This window comes from Geotrypetes seraphini, chromosome 1 (assembly GCF_902459505.1).
Source record: "Geotrypetes seraphini chromosome 1, aGeoSer1.1, whole genome shotgun sequence".
Classification (NCBI taxonomy): Eukaryota; Metazoa; Chordata; class Amphibia; order Gymnophiona; family Dermophiidae; genus Geotrypetes; species Geotrypetes seraphini.
The window spans coordinates 372,647,104-372,663,018 of NC_047084.1; the positions used below are offsets into that span (position 1 = coordinate 372,647,104).

General features: G+C 46.5%; 1 protein-coding gene and 1 pseudogene across 2 annotated transcripts in view; both read left to right on the forward strand.

Annotated features, from left to right (window-relative positions):
• The window catches only part of SH2D4A (SH2 domain containing 4A), a 181,031-nt gene that overhangs the window by 146,791 nt on the left and 18,325 nt on the right, over positions 1–15,915 (forward strand). The window lies entirely within an intron of this gene.
• Positions 9,981–15,823, forward strand: LOC117346034 (annotated as a pseudogene).

Genomic DNA, 15,915 nt, shown 5'->3' on the forward strand with positions numbered 1-15,915 from the left:
GCCGCTACAGGCCATGGAGGGAGCATTTTTGGCGGGAACTTCGCCATTTTCTTTGTCTGGCCCCTCCATTTTGTCTGCAACCTCAGGTGACCTTCCCCCTGTATGGCGAACACAGGGGCAGGTTTCAGCATGGACCCCTGCTGGGGCAGGGAGTCCCTGGGGACCCCCAGGGGTTTTTTTGCCCCCAATTTATTTTCTTTCTTTGTGCGGACTTTTGGGGGTCCCACGTGCGCCTGGGGGGTTTCGGGGGGGGTTTCCCTCCGCGCCCCCTATGGCTTTGCCTCCCTCTTTTCGTTTGGCGTCCCCTCTTCCTCCTCCCTCATCCAAGCGCCCGCGGGGGGGCTTGGATTGCGAATTGGTGGGCGGAGGAGCGTGTTGGCCTGGTTGAGGACCTGGCTGCTTTGGCGGGCTTCCAGGATCCTCTAGAGGGGACGCCTGTTGGCAGCGGGGCGGCGGGTTTCCCGTCTTCCAGAGCAGATGCGTCCGTGGTGCGCTTTTTATTCAGAGGGATGAGCTTTTAGACCTGTGTAGCAGGTCTCCTTGGTGCGGCATTTTTGCAGTGTCGCCGCCGGAGACCCCGCGTATGGGGGCCCCTCTGCTTCAGGGGGTCTGTCCTGTTTCCCGCTTTTTTCCTGTGCGTCAGGATTTGCGGGATTTTGTGTTGGCGCAGTGGCCTATGGGCGCAGTTTCGTTTGGTGTGCGCCTTGGCTCTTGGGTATCCCGTCCCGGAGGGAGGTGGGGCTACCTTAATTTCGCCAATGGGGAACGCGGTGGTCTCGGCACTTCCTAAGCGGCATACCGTGCCTGTTATGGACGGTTCTGCTCTTAGGGTCTCGGAGGAGCGTGCGTTAGAGACACTTCTTAAGTATGATTTTGATGTTTCTGCCTTTGGGGTCCAGGCGGCTATTTGTGGGGAGCTAGTCGCTCGCGCCGTGTTTCGGTGGGCTGAGCGTGTCCTGGATCGAGAGTCTGATGACTGGTCTCTAGTGGATCAGGAGGTAGCGAAGATTGCGATGGCTGCCTCGTTCCTCTCAGCTGCTCTTTATGACTTGGTGCGGATTTCGGCTAAGTCTATGGCGTGGCCGCGCGGCGTGTTTTGTGGCTGCGCGCTTGGGCGGCGGATTCTGCGTCCAAAGCTAAGTTTACTAAAGTTCCCTTTAGGGGGTCTTTTTGTTTGGAGAGGAATTAGATGAGTTGATTCAGACTCTGACGGACTCGAAGGTGCCCCGTCTGCCTGAGGACCGTGCCCGCCCTGCGTCTGGGTGTGGGGCTGCCCGGGGGCGTTTGCGGGAATTTCGCAAGTAACGCCCGGGGCGTGGGGCTGCTTCTTTCCCGGCTCAGGGTTTTTCCCGGGGTCGGTTCTTCCAGCGCATGCAGCCCTTTCGGGGGGCCCGTCGGGGGGCAGGGAATCCCTCCGCCGGTTCCCCCGCTTCCCGTCCTGCGCAATGACTCCTTGCCGGCGCCCCCTTTGGTTCCGGTGGGGGCCCGGCTGCGCAATTTTTTCCCCAAATGGGCCGAGATCGCGTCCGATCAGTGGGTCCTTGAGGTGGTGCGGGACGGTTACGCTCTGGAGTTTACCCGCTCTCTGCCGGACCTTTTCCTCGCTTCTCCATGTCAGACTCCATGGAAGACGCAGGTTTTTCGTCAGACCCTTCAGCGTTTGCTAGATCTCGAGGCAGTGGTGCCGGTGCCCCCTACGGAGTGGGGCACCGGCAGGTACTCCATTTATTTTGTGGTGGCCATAAAGGAGGGGACCTTTCGGCCCATCCTGGATTTGAAAGGGGTCAACAGAGCTCTCAAGATTCCGTCTTTCCGCATGGAAACGCTGCGGTCGGTCTTTCTGGCGGTTCAGCCGGGGGAGTTTCTTACGTCTCTCGATCTGACGGAGGCCTACTTGCAGGTTCCAATTCGGGCCTCTCATCAGCGCTTCCTTCGCTTTGCGATCTTGGGGCGGCACTTTCAGTTCTGTGCGCTTCCCTTTGGTCTGGCCACGGCTCCTCGGACGCTCACCACGGTAATGGTGGTCGTCGCGGCAGCCTTGCGGTCGGTGGGCATCCTGGTTCACCCCTACCTGGACGACTGGTTGATTCGGGCAAAGTCGTTGCAGGAGAGCTCCCGGGTTACGGCTCGGGTGGTGGTGTTTCTCCGGTCGCTGGGCTGGGTGGTCAACCTTTCCAAGAGTCGGTTGGTCCCGGCTCAGCGTCTGGAGTGCCTTGGGGTTATGTTCGACACCTCCTTGGGGAAGGTCTTCCTTCCAGAGGCCCGGGTGAGCAAATTGCAATCTCAGATTCGCCTGCTTTTGGCGTCCCGGGGTTCTCGGGCGCGAGATTTCCTCCAAGTCCTGGGGTCAATGGCGGCGTCCCTGGACGTGGTGAGGTGGGCGCGGGCCCACATGCGTCCTCTTCAGTATGCTCTGCTCCGGAGGTGGTCTCCCCGGAGGCAAGATTTGGATGTTCCGGTTCCCCTGCGAGGCTTGGCGCGCTGCAGTCTGCGCTGGTGGCTCCGGACCCCTCACCTGGTTCAGGGGGTGGGTCTGGATCTCCCGCAGTGGACGGTGCTCCTTACGGATGCGAGTCTCCTCGGTTGGGGGGCTCAGTTTATGGGCCACTCAGCTCGGGGCACCTGGTCCGCGGAGGAGGCCTCCTGGTCGATCAACGTGTTGGAGACCAGAGCGGTCAGGCTGGCGCTGTTAGCTTTCCACTCCCTTTTGCTGGGCAAGTTGGTCAGAGTCCTGTCGGACATTGCCACGGCGGTAGCTTATGTCAATCGTCAGGGGGGCACCAAGAGCACTCCTGGGGCGCAGGAGGCGGCTCGGCTCATGGGTTGGGCGGAGTCCCATCTTCTGGACCTCTCGGCTTCTCATATAGCCGGGGTAGAAAATGTTCAGGCAGACTTCCTCAGTCGTCACTTCCTGGATCCAGGAGAGTGGTTTCTCGGCGCCGGAGCGTTTCGGTTGATAGTGCAAGCTTGGGGGCAGCCCCTGATGGACCTGATGGCCACGAGTGGCAACGCCAAAGTGCCCCGCTTCTTCAGTCGTCGCAGGGACGGGCTGGCCGAGGGTCTGGATGCTCTGGTCCAGCCTTGGCCAACGGAGGGGCTGTTGTATGTGTTCCCTCCTTGGCCGCTGGTGGGCAGAGTGCTTCTTCGCATTGTTCACCATCCGGGTTTGGTGGTGCTGGTGGCTCCGGATTGGCCTCGACGTCCGTGGTATGCGGATCTGGGGAGGCACCTGGTGGCGGTTCCTCTTCCTCTGCCTCTCTCGGACGACCTTCTGATGCAGGGTCCCATTCCCATGTTCGACCCGTCTCCCTTCTGTCTTACGGCATGGCTCTTGAAAGGGGTCGCCTTAGCAAGAAGGGATATTCAGACAAGGTGATCTCTACACTTTTGGGGTCCCGGAGGCTTTCTACCTCTCGGGCTTATGTGCGGGTTTGGTGTCTCTTTGAGGAATGGTGTCGGGCGCGGGGAGTGACCTCTTTTCGCGCTTCTCTGCCTAACATTCTAGAGTTCTTGCAGGATGGCCTGGATAGAGGCCTGGCTTGGTCTTCTCTCCGGGTTCATCTTGCGGCCCTGTCGGCCTTTCGAGGGTTGGTGTCAGGTCAGCGTTTATCGGCTCTTCCTGATGTGATTCGGTTTCTGCGGGCGGCCAAGTTGCTTAGGCCTCCCCTACGGCCCTCGGTTCCCTCTTGGGATCTTAATCGGGTTCTCTCTGTTTTGGTGCGCCCGCCTTTCGAGCCCTTGGACGACTGTTCTTTGAAGGACCTTACTTTGAAGGCGGTCTTTTTGGTGGCCATTACTTCTGCTAGGCGTGTTTCTGAGCTGCAGGCTTTCTCTTGTAGGGCTTCCTTCTTGGAGTTTTCTAGGGAGCGGGTCGTCTTGCGGCCTGTTCCTTCCTTTCTGCCGAAGGTTGTTTCTCCTTTTCATGTCAATCAATCGGTGGTTCTCCCGGTCTTGGGTGGTCGGGAGGGCTCTTCTGAGCAACGACAGCTGTGCAAGTTGGATGTCGGTCGGGTCCTTCGCTCTTATGTGCAGCGGACCCAGGAATTCCGGAAGTCCGATCATCTCTTTGTCCTCCTGGCTGGTCCTCGTCGGGGAGCTGGCGCTTCTAAGGCTACTATTGCGCGCTGGATCAAGGAGACGATTGCTTCCGCTTATCTTCTGAAACAGCAGCCTGTTCCAGAGTTTCTCAAGGCTCATTCCACTCGGGGTCAGGCGGCTTCTTGGGCTGAGTCGTCGCTCGTGCCTCCGGTGGATATTTGTAAGGCTGCGGTTTGGTCCTCCTTGCATTCATTTGTTAGACATTATCGGGTAGATGTTCAGGCGCGTCGGGACGCGGTGTTCGGTGAGCGTGTTCTGGTATCGGCCCTTCGGGGGTCCCGCCCGTGAGAGGGACTGCTTTGGTACGTCCCATTCGTAAAGTTAACCTCTACTGGTCTGGAGAGTGCTAAAGAAGGAGAAATTAGGTTCTTACCTGCTAATTTACTTTCTTTTAGCTTCTCCAGACCAGTAGAGGTCCCCACCCTGTCTGTTGTTGTTGTTGTTGGGGCTGTTTTCGCGGGCAGTTTTTGTTTTTTGCTGCGGGTTCTAGTATTTTTCTAGGGCCGGGGAGAATTAAAGAACAGCGGCTGTGGCTCGGCTGGCTTAGCTGGCGAGCTGTGGGGACATTTTCCTTCGGGTATTTCTCCTCTGCATTTTCCAACAGCATTTGGGTATGTTATTTGTTACTCCTGTTCGGAGTATTGTTTTCTTCCTGTTTTTCCAGTTCTTGGTTCTGCTTGGCTATTCGGCAGACTGAGGGAAATAGAGAAGGGAGGATAGTATATACTGTCCCAAAGTTTTGTTTTCAGTCTCCACCTGCTGGTCATGATTAGATATATACCCATTCGTAAAGTTAACCTCTACTGGTCTGGAGAAGCTAAAAGAAAGTAAATTAGCAGGTAAGAACCTAATTTCTCCTTTGTTCTCTCCTCCACAACATACGGGCAATGTCGCCTCCCCTGGGGCAAGATATGCAGTCCAACACTGTAAATGTAAGATCTTCCAAAGTGTGATTAGCCTGTTGCCAATGCTGCACCAGGGGGGCTTCCTGTACCCCTGTCCGAATGCGACTTATGTGTTCCCCAATGCGGAGTTTCAGACTACGGGTGGTGCACCCCACATACACGAGCTGGCACGGACATGATATGGCATACCCTGTCCTGGAGGAACACCAGGCCAATCGGGTTTTCAGGCTAGCCCTAATGAATATGCATGAGAGAGATTTACATATGATGGAAGTGATAGGCATGCAAATTTGCTTCATGCATATTCATTAGGGCTAGCCTGAAAACCCAATTGGCCTGGTGTTCCTCCAGGACAGGGTTGGGAACCACTGCACTACATGATGAGAATTGCAATTAGTACTGCACTGCGTGTACTTCAGATGAGGCAAAAGTAACATTTGTTGAACAGTAACACTGTATCGACATATTTTACAACGTCCACACGGAGAATGTTGTCCCCGTGGGGATTGTTGAAAAGGCTGACTCAGGAACTGAGAATGAGTGAGTTTCTGTTTGAGATTCAGAGATTTGGAGAAAGCAAACCTGGGGACCTCATGAAAGGCTTCATGATACTGCATGATAGACCAGTGTTGTTTAATGATTTTCTTAATTTGAAAAGCATGAATAGAGTATGGTATAACGCACAGGTGTCAAAGTCGGTCCTCGAGGGCCAGAATCCAGTCGGGTTTTCAAGATTTCCCCAATGAATCTGCATGAGATCTATTTGCATGCACTGCTTTCAATGCATATTCATTGGGGAAATCCTGAAAACCCGACTGGATTCCGGCCCTCGAGGAGGGACTTTGACACCCCTGGTATAACACAAACTAATGGACAAGATTCAGGTTTGGATTGTGACTTTAGTAGCAGAGAACGATTGGCATATAAGCCTCTCTTGTAGGCTTTCTTGAGTACTGATGGTGGATATCCTTTTGATAGGAATCTGTGCCTTACTTCCTCCGCCCTGTACACATATTCTTCTACCGTGGAACATAGTCTCCTAAGACGTAAAAATTGTCCAGTGGGTATGTTGTTCCTTAAATGTTTGGGATGAAAACTGTCATATTGAAGTAAATTGTTCCTATCGGTGGGTTTGCGGTAGATAGATGTCTAGAAACTACCTTGATGCAAAATAATATTAATGTCTAGAAAGGAAACCTGGTGACAATCCTTGGTCATGGTGAACTGAAGATTAGGATCACAATTATTAAGCCAATCACAAAATGTCAACAGGTCGGACACTGTGCCAGTCCACACAGCGAACACATCATCAATATATCTCCTCCAGAACAAGAAATACTGCCAAAAATCAGATGGATATAGAAACCGTTGTTCAAATTGAGACACATAGAGGCATGCTATAGACGGGGCATTTTTTGACCCCATAGCAGTGCCTTTGATCTGTTTGTAAAAATCATGATCAAATTGAAAATAGTTCATGCTAAGTGCCACATGCGCTACATCCAGCAAAAACTGAATTCTGGTTTCAGGTAGGTCTTGAGATTGTAATTCTGCTCGAATGACTTCAATAGCTTCACGTTGGGGAATGTTGGTATACAACGCAGTTATGTCAAAGGTAAGTAAGATGGCATCCTTAGGTATGTTCTGAAATGATGACAAAAACTGGATCATGCTGGTAGAGTCCAAAACGTAAGAGGGAGCCAGTGGAACCCATTCTTTAAGAAAAAAATCTACAAAAGCTGATAAGGGTTTGGATTGTGACTTTAGTAGTTGAACCCTTATCAGCCTTGTCAGCTACTAATGCTTTAACACCTTGCACAGTTACAGTAGCCTTTAGAGTTTCAGTGCTTGTTCCTGGTGCATTTTTATTTCTTTTTGTTTTTGCATTTCAGATCACAGTTAGAGAATTTATACATGGTGTGACTCTTTTGCAAATATTTTACTCTCAGTTGGCGGGGTCTCCTGAAGCAGACGCCAAAATGGGGCTGCGTCGGGACCCTGAGAAGCTGTATTTTGCATACAAGTTAAGTACACTTTCACACCTCTAGTGACAACCTGAACGCAATTACCTTTTGAACTCAAAAGTTTTTTGAAAGCAGTATCATTCAAAGTTATATATACAGTCTTTCAATTGTTTTATACCTTCTTGAGTCGGATCCGTTTTTACTAATAATCATGCTATGACTGGATGAAAAACTCTTACTCCAAGAGGGGGTAACCTCCCCCTCTTCAGAGTTATATATCTCTGAGCTAAGTTAAAGTATAGCGGGTCTTTCTCATATGTAGGTTTAATTTACCTGAGTCAATCTTTTCAATTACAGCTTATTTTGTAAAGGCAGGACAGGTGCTTATGTAGGATTTTATATGACCGAGTGCTAAGTCCTATTTCACCTATCTTTAGACTAATAATAATTTCATCACATCAAAATTTGTTTTGTATGTGTCTGACAAATTTCATAATTGTAGCCTGATTATTTAATTTTGTTTGCAGATGTGAAGTGAAAATGGCACAAAACAATGGAGATTTCACTGCAAAAGAGCAGTGATGAAATATCTTCCTAAAACGGAACTCGGCCAAACAAATTCACAAGATTTTAGACATGATAAAGCTCTCGGCCAAATGGCTTCCCAAATGTCTCAATGCTGACCATAAGCATGATCGAGTGGTTGCCTCACAACCCATTTTGGACCAATTTTGGCGGGATCCTGTGGGATTTTTGATCTCATAACTATATAGATAAAACTTATATGCGTGAGCGGACAGCTGGGCACGATGGACTACTGGTCTGACCCAGCAGTGGCAATTCTTATGTTCTTATGTGTCTCCTTTTTTTCATCCCCCCCCCTCTCTCTGTATGTATTTATATATGAGGGGGTGCTGAAAAGGTCTCAGCCTAACCAACTTCTAAATTCTGAGCATTATTTTGCCACTGTAGCTGAAGAGTGTTATTTTATTTTGCAAATTGCCAATTTGTAGAATTATAATGCTATGTTTGACATTGTTTCAGATCATTGATTGAACCACATCAAGAAAAAGTGTGGAATTTTCAAGTGTGGAACTCCGAGTTGTCATGAAGTTCCTATTCCTGCAGAAGAAAATTCTAAAGGAAATCCATGAATGTATTCTGCAAAAATTGAGTGACAAATGCTCATCATTACTCCATAGTGAAGAAGTGGTGTACAAACTTTCCGCATGAAGATTTTGAGACCGAAGATGCAGCGAGGTCCGGGAGGTCGCAAATGGTGTCGGCTCCTGAAATTGTTGACCATGTCTGTGTCCTGATTTTGGCAGATGGGCGAATATTGGCTAAAACAATTGCTGAGACCCTACAGATATTCAGGGAATGTGCTGTGTTTGCAGAAGCTGTCAGCCAAGTGGGTGCCCAAATGTTTGAATGCTGATGAGAAATGATATTGAGTGGACACTTCCGAGTTGTTTTTGCAGCATTTTTAGTGAGCTGGTGCCAACTTTTAGGAACGACTAGTTACTGTTGATAAAACATGGTTACACCAGAGACAAAACAGTCCATGCAATGGCGTCACTCAGGTTCTCCAAGGCCAGGGAAATTCAAGACCCAAAGGTCAGCAGGAAAGGTCATGGCCACAGTGTTTTGGGATCAGGAAAGTATTGTAAAGACTGTTTTCCAAGGGGCCAAACAGTTAATGTAGAATGTTACTATAACTTGCTGTGCCGATTTTAAAGGAGCCATTGAAATAAAAAAGGAGAAGGAGGTCAGTGCACCTTCTCACGAGACTGATAAAACAATGGATGTTTTAATGCAATTGGGGTTTCATTGCAAAGGCCATCCACACTGCTCCAGATCTTGCTCTAACTGACTATATTCCATTTCCAAACCTTAAAAAGAGTTTGAAAGGGTGACAATTTTCAAGTGATTCGGAGGTGATTGCAGCAGCGGAGCAGTATTTCAGTGATGAGACATCCAGAGTATTTTTGGGAAGAGTTATAGAAAATTAAGACAATGTGCCAAGTGTGTTGAACTTAGAGTGAACAATGTCATAAGTGTGTGGAGCTCAGTAGTAAATATGTAGAGTAAATAAACATTTTCAGTTTTGTATCTTGTTGCTTTCTTTACCAAGCCAAGGACTTATCAGCACCCCCTCATAGAACAGGCACCCAGAACCAGCCCCAGTAGCACACATGTTGTGTCACAATTTTATATCTGTGCACTCTGTATACTGTACATGTGTGTCTTATTGCTGCTGGGAATGCCTACACAAAGATTGTGTAAAGGTAAATGTACTTTTTCCATGTACCTATTGTATACTTATGTCTACCACTGCATCCTTTTCCATTTGTGAAACATGCTTTATAAACTGAAAACACTTCATAAAATTACAGTATTCCATATACAGTGGTGCCTCGGTTTACGAGTGCACCAGTTTGCGAGTGTTTTGTAAGACGAGCAAAACATTCGCAAAATCGGCACCTCAAACGGAGCTTGCCTCGATTTGTGAGCGGCGCCCCCCCCCGCGATCTGGCATCCCACTGCTCACGTTGCGCACACCCCCCACCCCACCCCCCTTCGCTGCAATCTGGAATCCCCCAGCACCCACCTGAACACACTGCTTACCCCCATCTGGCACCGGCACCAACGCACAGGACTTGCCGGTGCCCGAAGATCTGCGTCGTCTTGTTTGCTGGGCCTTGAGCATCTCGGAAAATCTCAGAGAGAGCGTGAACTCGAAGGCCTTGAGCATGCATAGATGCTCAAGGCCCAGCAAACAAGAAGACGCAGATCTTCAGGCACTGGCATGTTCTGTGCGTTGGTGCCAGTTGGGGGTAAGCAGTGTGTTCGGGTGGGTGCTGGGGTATGCCAGATCACGGTAGGGGGGGGGTGCGATGCGAGCAGGGGGGATGCTGAATCGCGGGGGGGTCTTTGTGAGCGGGGGGAGCAATGCCGGTTCTCAGGGGGGTGCAGAGCAGCGCCGCTGGCCTCGGGGAGTGGGTGGGAACGTATCAAGCGAGTTTCCCTTGGTTCCTATGGGGAAACTCGCTTTGATATACGAGTATTTTGGTTTACGAGCATGCTTCTGGAACAAATTATGCTCTTAAACCAAGGTACCACTGTATTAGTAAGAGTTGCTAATTACTTCTCACTGGAGTTTTATTGGCACTTTATATGTACATTGAATAAACTAGTATCAAGTCCCCAATTTCTGTGGCAGTCTTCTAAACATGGTTGCCTCTGAAAAGCTATACAGTTTAGGAGTGATGAAAATAAAAATATTAAGCAGGATTTAGGGAGGCCCATACGTCAATGCATGTGAGATACCCTTTGCCTGGGATACCTGGAGAAAAACACCAATATAGATAAGTAGAAGATGAAGTTGGAAGTTAGAGGCATGCTTTAAGGTTACAGTAAAAAGATTGTTTGCTTGGCTTCATATTACTGGCAAGCTGTTAAAATTTAAAATAGATGAGCAGTGGGGTGTGGTCCCTGAGCAGCCTTGGTGCCCCCATTGCATGGGGCGGTGAGTTGTACGTTACTTCTGGGAGTGCCGAGAGGTTCCAGCATGTGTGCGCAGGTGACAGATTAGAAGACAGCCAAATCAATTTATGATTTCTCAGCCAAGGATATTGATGAGAATGAGGTATCCTTAGAAAAATACCAGGGATTTGTCTGTATTATCACTAATGTGGCATCTAATTGAAGAAAAACTACATTCAGCATGTCCAGCTGTATTCTAGTTATGCTGAGAAGGGTTTACGGATACTTGGCTTCCCCTACAACCAGTTTGGAAAACAGGAACCAAGGGATGAAGCTCAGATTAAAGAATTTGCAGCATCCTTCAATGTACAGTTTGACATGTTCAACAAAATAGATGTGAATGGAGATGGTACTCACCCATTGTGGAAGTGGATGAAGGAGCAACTCAAAGGAAGAGAAACTTTGGGCAATGCTATTAAATGGAATTTCACAAAGTTTCTCATTGATCAAGAAGGGCAGGTGGTGAGGAGGTACAGTCCCATGGATGATCCAATTGTGATTGAGAAGGTGTACTTGTAGTGATGTTGCTGTTCCTTGGTATCTGCTCTGTGAGGTAACTTCAGTCCAAGCATTATGAAGGTCTGTTTCCAAACCAGGCCATGGATGAGGCAGACTGGATGACATGCAATGTGCATCAGCAGGAGGAAGGATCCAAGCAGAGAACAAATCCACAAGCAGATTTCAAACTTATGGTAGGGACTTCTGTTAGTTTCATACTAGAGGACTCTATATCTAGCCTTTTCTTCATTGTGAATTAAAATAAAACATTTTGCTAAATATTAAAAAAATAATTTAAAATAGATGTTTGTCCCAGCTGCTACATCCTGTAGATTGGGTAATAGAAAGGTCCAAGTGACAGAATAGAAATGTCATGTTTACTGACTTTTAGTGATATTATTTTATTTAGGAGTGGATGTTTTCTGTTATGTTTGCTGTTTGTATGGGTTAGGTCTATCCTATTTAACAATGGAGTTCCTTTTTATATTTCTTTTCTTTTTGTTTTCTAAATATTTAATTGTATTTTGTAAACCGCTTGGACCAGTAAAAAGAACGAGTGGTATAACAAGATTAATAAACCATAAGTGCTAGAATAGGAAGCACATCACTGGACCTTAAGATAACACACTATTTTAAGATGATGATTTCAGATAGTCTAGATGTAACCTCCCTAAATTATTAATATGAGTGAAACTAATTGCACGTGGAGCTAATCTAGATGTAACTCCCCCTCCCCCCCAAATTGCTAATATGGTAGGAGTGAAACTAATTGCTCCTGTTAGGGAAAATAACTAATGAAGTAAGATTGACAAGAAATCATATGACCAATGAACCAAATATGGACCTAGTGGCAAAATACAGTTCTATGCAATTTATGATTGGGTGTTAAGTAATGGTATTGTGATTGCAAATGTACTGATTTAGCGTATGAATAAATTAAATGATGTCATTAAGTTAATAAAATGGCTTGCAGCTTATGGCTCGGAGATATTCATGGGGTGGCCGCTGAGATCTCCCATGAAGACCTTTATATTTTAATCTTCAATTTGTGGTCTGGCTGTTCTTCCATCTCTGAGTGAAGTCAAGGAATAAAAGGGTTGAGCAGGTACTCTGTCCATGCAGGTATTAAGAGCAATCAGGACTGCCCACCTTTTTTAAATTTTGTTGGATACTCTTTGTAGTATATAATTGAATGCCAAACAGTATATGGAAGACTGTATTGTCACCGTTGTTGTTCGAATGTTTATAGAGACAGACCCTCTTAAAACAATATATGAGATTAAGGGGAGGGGAGAGGGGTGGAATATATCCTTTTTTGATTTAGGAGGAAATACTTGCCATGACAAAACTCTAAATCTAAGGGCCAGATTCTAATTATGGACACCTAGTGACATCTAACTAAAATCTGCACACAGCCCAGATTGCTTCAATTAGCATCAGTGGTGTGGTATTTGACAAATTGTTTTAAAAAATAACCAGTTAGAGTTCCGCATGGAACGCAAGAGTGGCACCTAGCAAAGTATAAGTCGAGGCACTCTCTGACGCCTACCTGAAAAGTAGGCATGGTTAGGGTGGAGAATAGGCATAGTTGACTTATGTATCACTAAGCTTCAGAGTTAAGTGTGCTTAGATGCCATTTGTAGAATCTGGCCCTAAGAGCTTACTTTTTGAAATTGACCATATGAAAACTGCTCACACACATCATACGATAAGTCCTCCTTTTTTTAATATGTGTAGTCTGATAAAATAAAAAAATATGATAAACTTCAATGTCTACAAAATCTCTTGTGTTCCCAATTAAAGCAATGCCTCGTATCCAAATTACAAATAATCAACCCGCTATAGAAACCATACTGATGAAGTCTTAGGCCCCGATTCTATAAAGGGTGCCTAAGTCATGCCTAAAGTTTGGTGTGCTTTAGGTGCCCAATCTAAGTGGTTAATGAGCCAATTAAGGGTCTTAAGTGATATTTGGTCCTTATGCGTCCAAAGGACGTAGACACTACTTTGTAGACACAGCCACAATTTCATGGACGCACAAATATTTTTCCACCGTTAGGATAATACAGTATACCAACATTGAAAGGCTTCTGTTGAGATGACTACAAGCTTAATCACAGCTCTTTTTAATGCAAAATGCAGTAGGAGTAAAAAAATACAGGAATTGATTGGCTTGAAAATATGCAGATGTGGTCTCCTTAGTGAGTTCTCTTCAGGCATTGCATACCTTCATGACAAGACAATCATGAATTTTGGTGAATAGATTAGTTTAACTATAGGGGTCATTTTCAAAAAAAAGAAAAATATCCAAAAAGTGGCATAAAGGAGCAGATGGAGGTTTTTCTCACCAAACCCTTCCAATTCTCTATTTCAAAACCTATTTTCTAGACTGATTTGTATGCTGTTCATTTGCAGTTCATCTAAATCTCAAGGGGGCATGTTAGAGGCATGGAGTGAGCAGGACTAGGGTAGGCTTATGACTGGATGATTTTCCGCCATAATCAAACATTTTAGAATATGATCAGGCCACAATTTGGCCCTTTGGGCTAAATCTGTTTTCACAACAAAGTGATTCACACAGCTTAAGAATCTTACGTGTGTGTTTTTTTAAGCTTTGCTTGTTAGGGAGACTGAGAGATTATCTTTCAATGAAAAATTTTTGCACAGTAATCACTATGCTAATAACTCCAGTCCTTAATTACTGCTATTCATTGTATCTTGACTTGCCTAAATATGTGCTGCATGCATTACAAATTGCACAAAATGCTGCAGCACGAATTATAGCTCAAGCCTCTAAATATGAGCATATGACACCAATCTTGTTTGGTTTACATTGGCTTCTTGGTGCTCAGCGTGTTGAATTAAAAACTGTTTGATTTTCAAAATGTTAACTGATAAAAGTCCTGTAGTTCTTAATTTGCTGTTTTGATTTTATCGGCCGAGGAGAACCTTGCATTTTGAGAAGCAGATGAATTTTGATGTTCCATCACTGAATTTGGTGAGATCAGTAAGACTCCATCAATACATGGGAGCAGTGTTGTGGAACTTGTTACCAATTGAAATTAAACAGTCTTCTAATGTGATGCAGTTTAAAAAAGCATGAAAACTGTTTGAGAGGGAATATAAATAACTGGAAAGAATTCACTAAAGTTAAGTTAATGGAAATCGCTAACCTACTAAAGAGAAGAGACTTGCAAAGAAACGATGCTATCTCGACGTGTGCCCAGCTAACCTACTAGACCAAGCACCTACCAAATTTATATGCTGGCTGACTGATCTCACCAACCTATGCCTGGCAAAAGGGATCTACCCCTCAACACTTTTAGCCATCTCCCTGACACCCATCAAGAACACAGGACTTGATCCAAGCAAGGCAGAGGACTACAGGCCTATACCTGGAATACCATGGCCAGCCAAGCTGATAGAATTCAGCATCAACGAGCAACTATCTGAATTCCTCCAGCAGATAGATGGCTTACATGACACCCTACACGGCTTCAGACCACGTCACAGCCCCTGAATCACTTCTTCTCAAACTAACATCAAAGGCAAAGTACTACTTGAGCAAAGGCAAGCAAACAGACCTTTTTACAATTTGACATCTCTGCAGCCTTTGACGCAGTAGACCACTCATTACTGCTCCTATATCTGGAAGAGTTAGGAGTACATGATAATGTGAGGAAATGGTTCACGGAATTCCTGACCAAAAGAACTTATGAAGTAAGGAGAGGCCAAAAGAAAAATTGCAGCTATGGGAGGCATTCTGTGGCATCCCTCAAGGCTCCCCTCTTTCACCATCTCTATCCAATGTCTACGTAAGTGACTTGGGCCAATATATCACTGCCCACCCCCCATGTCCACACATTCTCCTATGCAGACGACCTCTACCTCCTATGCAGAGCCAAAGACTCGGTGCCGGACACAATTCAGTACATTACTATACTAATGGAGGACTTAAAATTCTTGGTCTTGCCAGCACTTCCTCAAATTGAACAAATAGAAGACCAAGTTGCTATGGTTTGACAGCCGAAACCCTCTACCTCACCAGGAAATCACCTTGACCACGGTGAGAAGATGCCCATATGTAGAAAATCAAGGGTACTTGGAGTAATACTCTACTCAGAACTGACCAAAAGAGACCAAGTCAACTCGCTTGTCAAGAAGGTCTTCTTTCAATTAAGACAGCTGAGAGCAATCAGACCAGTCCTAAGCCCAAACAACTTCAGGACAGTGGCCCAAGCAGTCCTCCTCCCCTACTTAGACTACTGTAACTCCCTCCACAGCCACATCGCAGAGAAAGACCTTAAGAAACTGCAACTACTCCAAAATACAGCAGCACGGCTGATCTTGCGTAAGACCAAGTTTGAGAGGGCAAGTCCACTACTTAAGGAGAGACATTTACTGATATGAACAATGAGCCCCTTAATACTAACATGATATATTTATAGAAGCAGCAGCAAATACTCTGCTCAGTCATGTCCACGATTACATGGGATAACACTATCCTCCTCCCTGTCTCATCTGCTCGCAACCTTGGGGTGATCTTTGACTCCTCTCTCTCTCTCTCTCTCTCCTTCTCTTCTCAGATCCAACAAACCACCAAATCCTGTCGCTTCTTCCTCTGTAATATTACCAAAATCCTTGTGCATGCTTTCATCACCGCACGCTTGGACTACTGCAACGCATGTCTCTCGCCTCTTCAAGCCGTTCAAAATTCTGCTGCGTGATTCATATTTCGGGAGAGCCGCTTTTCTCACATTACCCCTCTTAAGTCGCTTCATTGGCTCCCTGTTCATTTCCGAATACAGTTTAAACTCCTCTTGCTGACTTACAAGTGCATTCGCTCTGAAGTCCCTCGATATCTCTACTCACTTATCTCCCCCTATGTTCCCCCCCCCCCGATG